Source organism: Piliocolobus tephrosceles, chromosome 2, assembly GCF_002776525.5.
Source record: "Piliocolobus tephrosceles isolate RC106 chromosome 2, ASM277652v3, whole genome shotgun sequence".
Lineage (NCBI taxonomy): Eukaryota > Metazoa > Chordata > Mammalia > Primates > Cercopithecidae > Piliocolobus > Piliocolobus tephrosceles.
Window position 1 is genome coordinate 48,358,800 of NC_045435.1, and position 10,251 is coordinate 48,369,050.

Sequence of the window (10,251 nt, forward strand, 5' to 3'; positions counted from 1 at the left end):
AAAAAAAAAAAAAAAAAAAAAAAAAAAAAAAAAAAAAAGAAGGAGAAAAAGTAAATCCCGAGTAGAAGTGAAAGGGGAGAAAAAAGTTATGAAAACAAACAAAAAACAAGAGAAAGAAAGCATTCTTATTTCCCCAACATAGTTTCTTCTCCCACCTTAGCTTTCTTCCCACATGAATGGAATGGTATATACTTATAAGGTTGATTGATGTCCCAGTTATTTTGTAGCTGCTTGTCTTTCCATTTAATATTGCACAGCATTACTGCATGAGGGAAGTCTAGCTAAACTTTAAAAAACAACATTACACAGCAGCATTTCCCAAGATGTCACAGTCTTCAGAATAAGATATATATATATATATATATATATTTTTTTTTTTTTTTTTTTCTTGGAGACAAGTCTCATTCTGTCACCCAGGCTGAAGTTGCAGTGGCAGGATCATAGCTCACTGCAGCCTTGAATTCCTGGGCACAAATAATCCTCTTGTCTCAGCCTCTGGAGTAGCTGCGACTACTGGCATGCATCACCACACCCAGCTAATTTTTTTTCTGTATTTTTTGTAGAGACAGGGTTTGGCCATGTTACCAAGGCTGGTCTTGAACTCCTGACCTCAAGTGATCCACCGGCTTCAGCCTCCCAAAGTATTGGGATTATAGGCGTGAGCCACCACACCCAACCACACCCAGGTAATTTTCAAAATTTTTGTAGTCATCATTTTTTTAAAAAAGGAGACATTCATGTTACTTAATAGAGTTGTGCCCTTGATCACCCATTTCTCTTGGTTGTTTCCAATTTTTCACCATCATAAATAATGCTGCCACCAATATTTGCATATACACCTTTTCCTAAATTTCAAATTATGTCCTTAGGATAGATTCCCAGAAGTCGGGTTGCTGGATCAAAGGGTAGGAACATTTTTATGGCTTCTTCTGTGTGTTGCTAGACTGCTCTTCCGATGAGTGGCTACTGGTTTAAGCTGCCGTTAGCATCACACAAGACTGCCAGTTTCCACTTGGTCTTCCTAGTGTGACGTGTTATGATTGAAAATAGTTTTGCTATTTTAATGAGAAAATAAGCTACCTCTCCATTGTTTTAACTTTCTTTGGTTATGAGAGACAATTTATTTTATTTTATTTTTATTTTTTTTGAGACAGAGTCTCGCTGTGTCGCCCAGGCTGGAGTGCAGTGGCATGATCTCAGCTCACTGCAACCTCTGCCTCCCGGGTTCCAGCGATTCTCCTGCCTCAGCCTCCCAAGTAGCTGGGACTACAGGTGCCAGCCACCAGGCCTGGCTAATTTTTGTATTTTTAATAGAGTCGGGGTTTCACTATGTTAGCCAGGCTGGTCTTGAACTCCTGACCTCATGATCCGCCAGCCTCAGCCTCCCTAAGTCCCAGGATTACAGGCATGAGAGACAATGAACAGCTTCCCCCTCTTAAAAATAAGCTAGTTAATACATCTTTTTTAGTAAATTGGATTGGGAAGAAGGCTCTGGCCTGCTCACAGTTTAACCTCTCTGAGCCTCAGTTTCTTCATCTGCAAAAGGGAGTGGTACCAAAGTGATTGTGAAATCAAGTGAGATAAAGTCTGGGATAACTTTTTTTTTTTTTTTTTTAGACGGAGTCTGGCTCTGTCGCCCAGGCTGGAGTGCAGTGGATGGATCTCAGCTCACTGCAAGCTCCGCCTCCTGGGTTCCCGCCATTCTCCTGCCTCAGCCTCCCGAGTAGCTGGGACTACAGACGCCTGCCACCTCGCCCGGCTAGTTTTTTGTATTTTTTAGTAGAGACGGGATTTCACCGTGTTAGCCAGGATGGTCTCGATCTCCTGACCTCGTGATCCGCCCGTCTCGGCCTCCCAAAGTGCTGGGATTACAGGCTTGAGCCACCGCGCCCAGCCGGATAACTTCTTTTAACAGTGTAGGTATTCATTACCGTAATCCCACTCAGCCTCAAATTAATTTACCTAATATTTGCCTATGTATTATAAAACCTTCTGCTTTGTCAATAATCTTTTTTTTTTTTTTTCCTTTTGAAACGGGGTCTCACTTTGTCGCCCAGGCTGGAGTTCAGTGGCATGATCTTGGCTCACTACAACCTCCGCCTCCCAGGTTCAAGTGATTCTCCTGCCTCAGCCTCCAGAGTAGCTGGGATTATAGGTGCATCACCATGCCCAGTTAATTTTTGTATTTTTAGTAGAGACAGGGTTTTGCCATGTTGGCCCAGCTGGTCTTGAATTCCTGACCTCAGGTGATCTGCCTGCCTCGGCCTCCCAAAATACTGGAATTACAGATGTGAGCCACCATGCCCGGCCAGCAATCTTGAAAACTTCCACTGCCTCCCAAATCTTGAAAAACTTCTCTCTTTGTGTGTGTGTGTGTATGAGACAGAGGAGAGAGAGCGAGAGCGAGCGAGCGAGCGAGAGAGAGAGAGAGAGAGAAGAGAGGAAAAAGGAGAGAGGAGAGAGGAGTGAGAGAGAGAGGAGAGAGAAAAGAGAGGAGAGAGACCTGAGGTCTTAGAAGGCTGGAGGCAAGGTCGCTCCTTTCCATTCTTTAATTTACTCAATTTTTCGAGGGAAATACTACGACTTGTTTGGAGTCTTGCGGGTAAGAGCCCTTCGTTACTAATGATATTAATAATGGCATCTGTTAATGCGGACGTCGTTATTATCTAACATTGGCAGAAGAAAGCTCCGCAGCACAAGGGCGCAGCCTCCCGTGTTCTGCAGACCCGATTTCGCATTTGGGAGGAGAGCTCCACTCCCCAAAGGTCAGTGACACTCCAGACCCTGCAGAGACGCCTCCAGGGCGCGAAGTGGACCCTGGCCGACCTGGCAGGGGCAGGAGCCAGAATCCATCAGTTAACCACTCTGAAGGACGTTTCTGCCTCAACGTTTTCCCCGTTGCTAGGAAACACGGCTTCGCCGCTGCTCATTGGTTAGCGCCCCCTCTTGTGTCTATGCCCTGTAATAGCACCCACAGTTGAGCAAACAGCAAAGACTGTTTAACACATGATTTAAATCGTCTTTATTGTGAAATATAACACACAGAAAAGTATCTAGGATATACACAGAGCTTGGAAAATAGATATTATTTATCTATTGTGTAACCCACCTACAAAAACAAAGCACTGCCAGCGCATTAGACACTGGCCCTGCTTCTCTCCCTCCTTCTCCCCAGCAGGTGTTTATCTTTTCCACTTTCCTTACAGTTTTATTACCAGTATGAATGTATCCTTTTTTTAGGATTTTATTTTTCTTTGTTTTCTGGCTGCTCCTCCAACTTGCCAAGCTGGCTCCTGCCTCAGGGCCTTCGTACTTGCTATTCCTTCTGCCTGAAACACTTTTCCTCCAGATAGCCACATAGCTAGACCTTCACTTCCTTTGTCCAATGTCATCTTTTCAGTGAGAGCTTCCCCAGCACTCCCTGTCCCCTGCCTTTTTTTTTTTTTTTTTTTTTTTTTTTTTGACTTTGTTTTTTGCTCTTGTCGCCCAGGCTGGAGTGCGATGGTGTGATCTCAGCTCAGTGCAACCTCTGCCTCCTGGGTTCAAGTGATTCTCCTGCCTCAGCCTTTCAAGTAGCTGGGATTACAGCTGCCCACCACCATGCCCACCTAATTATTGTAGTTTTAGTAGAGACAGGGTTTCACCATGTTGGCCAGGCTGGTCTCAAACTCCTGACCTCAGGGGATCCATCCTCCTCAGCCTCCCAAAGTGCTGGGATTACAGGCGTGAGCCACTGCACCCAGCGCCCCCCATCCTCCGCTTCTTACATAGCGCTTGGCACCCTCTGACACATTTTTCTTACCTCTATCTTCCCCCACTAGAGTTGAAGCTATATCAGAGTTTCTCAACTTCAGCACTATTGCCGTCTGAGGCTGGAGAATTCACTGTTATGGAGGCCTGGCCCGTGCACTGCAGGGCATTTGGGAGTATCCCTGGCTTTTACCAACCAGATGCTAGTTGCACCCTCCTCACCATGGTTGTGACAATTAAAAGTGTCTCCAGGCATTGCCAAATGTTCCCTGGTTGGTGGTGCAGCAGGATGGTGGCCAGGGCAAAAATCACCTTACTGAGAACTGCTGAGACTTTGGGCTGGCTTTGTTTACCCCTTGTCTAAAACAGTCGGGTATCCAGTAATCGTTTACTCACCTCAGTCTTAGCAGAGCCTGGCACACAGAGTGAAGTCTCAACAGAAATTTGATGAATGAGACCGGGTGCCATAGTTCATGCCTGTAATCCAATCACTTTGGGAGGCAGAGGTGGGTGGATTGCCTGAGCTCAGGAGTTTGAGACCAGCCTGGGCAACATGGTGAAACACCATCTCTACTAAAATACAAAAAATTATCCAGGCATGGTGGTGCGTGCCTGTAGTCCCAGCTACTCAAGAGGCTGAGGTAGGAGAATCGCTTGAACCCGGGAGGCGGAGGTTGCAGTGAGCCGAGATCGTGCCACTGCACTCCAGCCTGGGTGACAGAACGAGACTCTGTCTCAGAAAAAAAGTTTGATGAATGACTAAATGACTGATTGCATGAATAAGTGACTGATTGAATGAGTGACTAAATGACTCACTGAATGAGTGATACAGTGACCTCAAGGGTTGACAGCTACCTTTGAATCTTACCAAAGTATTTCCTTTAGTTTTCACTCCAACCAAAGAGTGTTGAGGTGGGAAATTCATCAAGAATAGAGGCTTGAGGCCAGTTGAAAGGAATCTTCCCCATAATCCCAGCACTTTGGGAGGCTGAGACAGGCGGATCAACTGAGGTCAGGAGTTCGAGACCAGCCTGGCCAACATGGCGAAACCCCATCTCCACTAAAAATACAAAAATTAGCTGGGCATGGTGGTGTGTGCCTGTAATCCCAGTTATTTGGGAGGCTGAGACAGGAGAATCACTTGAACCCAGGAGGCGGAGGTTGCAGTGAGCTGAGATCACACCACTGCACTTCAGCCTGGACAACACAGCAAGACTCCGTTTCAAAAAAAAGAAAGAAAGAAAGAAAAGAAAGAAAGAAAGAAAGAAGAAAGAAAGAAAGAAAGAAAGGGATCTTATCAAGCTTCCCCTGGGACGCTTTTCTTAGCCAAGTAACTTGAAACAGTTTTCTACACTCAATGTCTCCATGTCGCTACTCCCTCACTGTCTACACTGGCTCACTTGACTCCAACCTGAACTCTGCCCTCAGCACTCCCCTGAAACTGCTCTGGATCAAGTCACCAGTGGCTTCCTTGTTATGAAACCCATCAGCACTGTGAAGATGGAGTAACAGAGACTGGGTTTGCCTCCCACTGGAAACAACTAAAAACTGGACAACACGTGTGAAGCAACCGTTTTTAGACATTGGACATCAGACAGTGGAAGGCAGTGACCCCCAGAGAGGGGAAGCAAATGATGGAATTCCACAGTGGCCCTGGTCTACAGGCTGCAGGGCAGAGAGGGTGCTACGGACTGACATGTGTCCCCCACATTCATACCTTGAAGCCCTAACTCCCAATGTAGCTGTGTTTGGAGATGGGGTCTATGAGGAGATAAAGGTTAAATGAGGTTATAAAAGTGGGCCCTAGACCCGGCGTGGTGGCTCACGCCTGTAATCCCAGCACTTTGGAAGGCCGAGGTGGGCGGATCACGAGGTCAGGAGAATGAGATCATCCTGGCTAACACGATGAAACCCCGTCTCTACTAAAAATACAAAAAATTGGCCAGGCATGGTGGCGGGCACCTGTAGTCCCAGCTACTCGGGAGGCTGAGGCAGGAGAATGGCGTGAACCTGGGAGGCGGAGCTTGCAGTGAGCCGAGAGGGCGCCACCGCCCTCCAGCCGGGGGGAAAAAGGGAAACACCACCAAAAAAAAAAAAAAAAAAAAAAAGAGACTCCAAGCCTGGGCAACATAGTGAGTTCCTGTCTCTCCAAAAAATAACAAAATTAGCAGGATGTGGTGGCATGTGCTTGCAGTCCTAGCTACTCAGGAGGCCGAGGTGGGAAGATTGCTTGAACCCAGGAGTTTCAGGCTAAAGTGAGCTATGATCGCACCACTACACTCCAGCCTGAGCAACAGAGTAAGATCCTGTCTTTAAGAAAAAAAGAAGATGAAAGACATTCTCTCTGTCTCTATTTCTGTCTCTCTCTTTCCCTGTCATGTGAGGACACAGTGAGAAGGGAACCATCTACAGGCCAGGAAGAGAGCTCTCCCCAGAAACTGACCACGCTGACACCTTGATCTTGGACTTGCACGCCTTCAGAACCGTGAGTAATAAATTTCTGTTGTTTAAGCCATCACCCAGTATGTGGTATTTTTTGTTTGTTTTAGAGACAGAATCATGCTGTGTCACCCAAGCTGGAATGTAGCGGCACAATCATAGCTCACTTCAGCCTCAAATTCCTGGGCTCAGCCTCCCACCTCAGCCTCTCGAGTAGCTGGGACTACAGGGATGTGCCACCACATCCAGCTTCCCAATTTACGGTCTTTTGTTATGGCAGCCTGAGAAGACTAAGAAGAGTAGCCCAGGCATGGTCTGATGATCTTACTGGATTGAAGAGATGGGGGTTTGGGGAGGTGAAGGCCACTGGAGTTCTTAGGGCCGAGCACCACAGCAGAGACTGCTGCAGGGAGAGAGCAATGCCTGGACATCTCCAGAGGGTCCTCCTCATGTCTTTAGCTGAGTACTGATCAATGCATGCATGAGACAAGACTCAGCAACATTTTTCATCCTTCACTTACTTTATTCCTCAGAAGTTCTTGACACAACTGATTTACCTCTCCTTTTTTTTTTTTTTTTTTTTTTTTTTGAGATGGAGTCTCACGCTGTTGACCAGGCTGGAGTGCAGTGACGTTATCTCAGCTCACTGCAACCTCCACCTCCTGGGTTCAAGCGATTCTTCCACATCAGCCTCCCAAGTAGCTGGGATTACAGGCCATGCACCACCACACCCAGATAATTGTTTTTCTTTTTTTTTTTTTTGAGGCTGAGTTTCGCTCTTGTCATCCAGGGTGGAGTGCAATGGTGTGATCTCGGCTTACTGCAACCTCCGCCTCCTGGGTTCAAGCGATTCTCCTGCCTCAGCCTCCTAAGTATCTGGGATTACAGGCATGCACCACCATGCCTGGCTAATTTTTTTTTTTTTTTTTTTTGTATTTTTAGTAGAGACAGGGTTTCTCCATGTTGGTCAGGCTGGTGTCGAACTCCTGACCTCGTGATCCACCGGCCTTAGTCTCCCAAAGTGCTGGATTACAGGCGTGAGCCACCGCGCCTGGCCTCCTCTTCTTCTTAAAGCATTTCTTCCCCTTGGCTTCTGTGAACCCCTTATTCCTGGTTTTTTTCTTGTCTTCCTGTCCATACCTTCTGGGTTTTCTTTTCCACAACCTGAGTTTTAAATGCTGAGGGTCTTCATAGCTTGATCTTCAGCCCTATTCTCTTCTTATTCCACATTTGGTCCCCAGCACCTCACATAATGCCCGCCACATACTAGGAGCTCAAATATGTAGTGATTGCCTGTTCAGGTAGGTGTTGACAACTCCTAGAGTGTTGTGAGGTTTTTCACCTGTTTCCCAGCCCCATATATCCAACTGCATGAGACGTGCATCCTCTTACATGTCCCTTAGATACCTCAAAATCATCACATCCAAGATAGAATGTGTCATGTGCTCCAGCTGTTCCTCCCCAAATACATTCTGTTCTTTTATGATACTGGAGGCAGGTTGGAAGCACAGGCTCCGCGCCTCCCCCTGCCCCGGCTAGAGACTACATTTCCCAGCCTCCTTTGCAGTTAAGGGTGGTTAGTGACTAAGTTCTTACAGTAGAATGGGAATTAAAGTGATGTAAACAATTTCTGTGTCCTTGCTTAAAAATAATTTTCTTGTCTTCTACATCCTCTCATCTCCCTGCCCATAGACTGGAACACAGACAGTGTGACCACTTAGCTTTGATCCTACAGACTAAGATAGCATTCTAAGACACAACTGAGCCACAGACGGGTCCCTGAGTGACTGTGTGGAGCAGAGCTATCCCACCAGTCTGGACTGCTCAACTCTGGAATGCTACTGAAAGAAAAACAAAGTCCTAATTTATTTAAGCCATTGTATTTTTGTATCTCTTTGTCATAAAACTGCAAGTTCTATTCCTAACTAATCTACACACAAACCTGCTTTCCCATCCACATTCATAGAAGAACATACTGTCATTGCTGTATGACAAACTTCTTAGGCTGTAAGAAACAGAAATTCCCACTCAAATTGGGTGAAAGAAAAGAGGGAAGTTTCTTGCTTCATAAAATAGGGTTAACTGCATGGGTAGCTTGATCCAGAAGGTAACTTTGTTATCAGGACTTGGTTTCTCAGCTTCTCTGGGTTCTACTCCACTTCATGTAGACTCATTCTCAGATTGGCCCCTATATGGTAGCAAGATGGTGGCCACGATTCCAAAGTTCAGAGCCTCACATCATGAAATGCAACAGAGAAGTAGTTGCTTCTCTTAGAAGCCCCAGCAAAAGTCTCTGTTTTAATGATCTATTGCAGTGTAATAAACCAGTGCAAAGCTTAGTGGCTTAAAACACAGCAATTCGCTGTTTTTCATGATTCTTCAATGGGGTCTGAGCTCAGCTGTGTGGTTGAAGAGCAAGAGTGGGGAAAGGAGAAGAGGGGCAGTGGGGAAAGGGGACAGAAGAACAGGGATGGTGGAATGGGGAAAAGTGGGGGAAAGAGGTGGGGAGGGGAAAGGGGAAAGTGGAAAAGGGGAAAGAAGGGGAGCAGTGGGGAAAAACGGGGAGAAAGGTGGGGAAAAAGGAAAGAAGGGGAAAGGTGGGGGAAGGTGGGGAAAGGGGGGGGAAAGCGGGGGAAGGGGGGGAAAGGTGGGGAAAAAGAAAAGAAGAAGAGGATGGTGGCAAAAAGTGTAGGAAAAGGTGGGGAGAAAAGGTGGGGAAGGGAAAGAAAAAGTGGAACAGTGGGGAAAAGAAAGAAAAAGAGGAGAGGCAGGAGCTGTCAGGCCTCTTAAAGGCTCATCCTGGGACAGTCACATGTCACTTGTGCTATAGTCCGTTGGTCAAGGCAAGTCACCATTCCATCTGAGGTTGAAGGGCAGAGGAAGCAGGCTGCCTGTTGATGGCAGGGACAGCACATGCACCCAACGCGAGTGAAGACCGGTGGCTTCGTCTTTGGAGACTAGCTACTTGATTACCTGTGGTTCTATTGAGTTCTGAAACTGAATTAGTTGGTTTACAGACTATTCTGCTGTGCCACAGACACCTAAAAATGGAAAAAGGAAGAACAGACTCTGGCAGACAGCTGGTGCCTCTGCCTTGTGTCCATGAATCAATGACTAGAATATGCTGATTGGCAAAATGCCAGTCAAGACACATCCCTGGGGCTAGTGGTGGGGTCAACCCTCCCAAAACTCATTGGGTGCAGGTTTTATTTATTTTTACCTTTTAAAATATTGGGATATAATAAGCAAAATGTAAAATTATAACTATTTTTAAGTGTACAATTTAGCAACATTAAGTACATTCACAAGGTCTTGAAATCATCACTATTATTCATCTCCAGAACTTTTTAATCACTGCAAACAAAGCACTCTGTACATGTTAAGCATAACTCGCTATCTCAGCCTTCCCTCAGCTCCTGCCTGGTATCTTCTTTCTGTCTCTATGAATTTGCCTATTCTAGGTGTTTATAAGTGAAATCATACAATATTGTGTGTGTGTGTCTGGCTTATTTCACATTTCACTTAGCATTATGTTTTCTTTCTTTCTTTTCTTTTTTTTTTTTTTGAGATGGAGTCTTGCTTTTTCTCCCAGTCTGGAGTGTAGCGCAGCAATCTCGGCTCACTGCAAGCTCCGCCTCCTGGGTTCATGCCATTCTCCTGCCTCAGCCCCCCATGTAGCTGGGACTACAAGTACCCGCCACCACGCCTGCCTAATTTTTTGTGTGTGTATTTGTAGTAGAGACGGGGTTTCACCGTGTTAGCCAGGATGGTCTCAATCTCCTGACCTCGTGATCCACCCACCTAGGCCTCCCAAAGTGCTGGGATTACAGGTGTGAGCCACTGTGCCCGGCCAGCATTATGTTTTCAAGGTTCATCCATGTTGTAGCAGAAATCAGGATTTTATTCTTTTTTATGGCTAAATCATATTCCATACAGTGGAAGGCCACATTTTGTTTACCCATTCATCTGTTGATGGACACTTGGTTGTTTCTACTTTTTGGCTATTGTGAACACTGATGCTATGAACACTGGTGTACAAGTAACTCTTTGAGTCCCTATTTT

General features: G+C 46.0%; 1 long non-coding RNA gene across 1 annotated transcript in view; it reads left to right on the forward strand.

Moving 5' to 3' along the window:
• Positions 1–6,105: 6,105 nt before the first annotated feature.
• The window catches only part of LOC111526779, a 12,550-nt gene continuing 8,404 nt past the window's right edge, over positions 6,106–10,251 (forward strand). The window contains exon 1 of the long non-coding RNA XR_002726494.2: positions 6,106–6,235. This is a non-coding gene — a long non-coding RNA (uncharacterized LOC111526779). The remainder of the gene's footprint in view (positions 6,236–10,251) is intronic.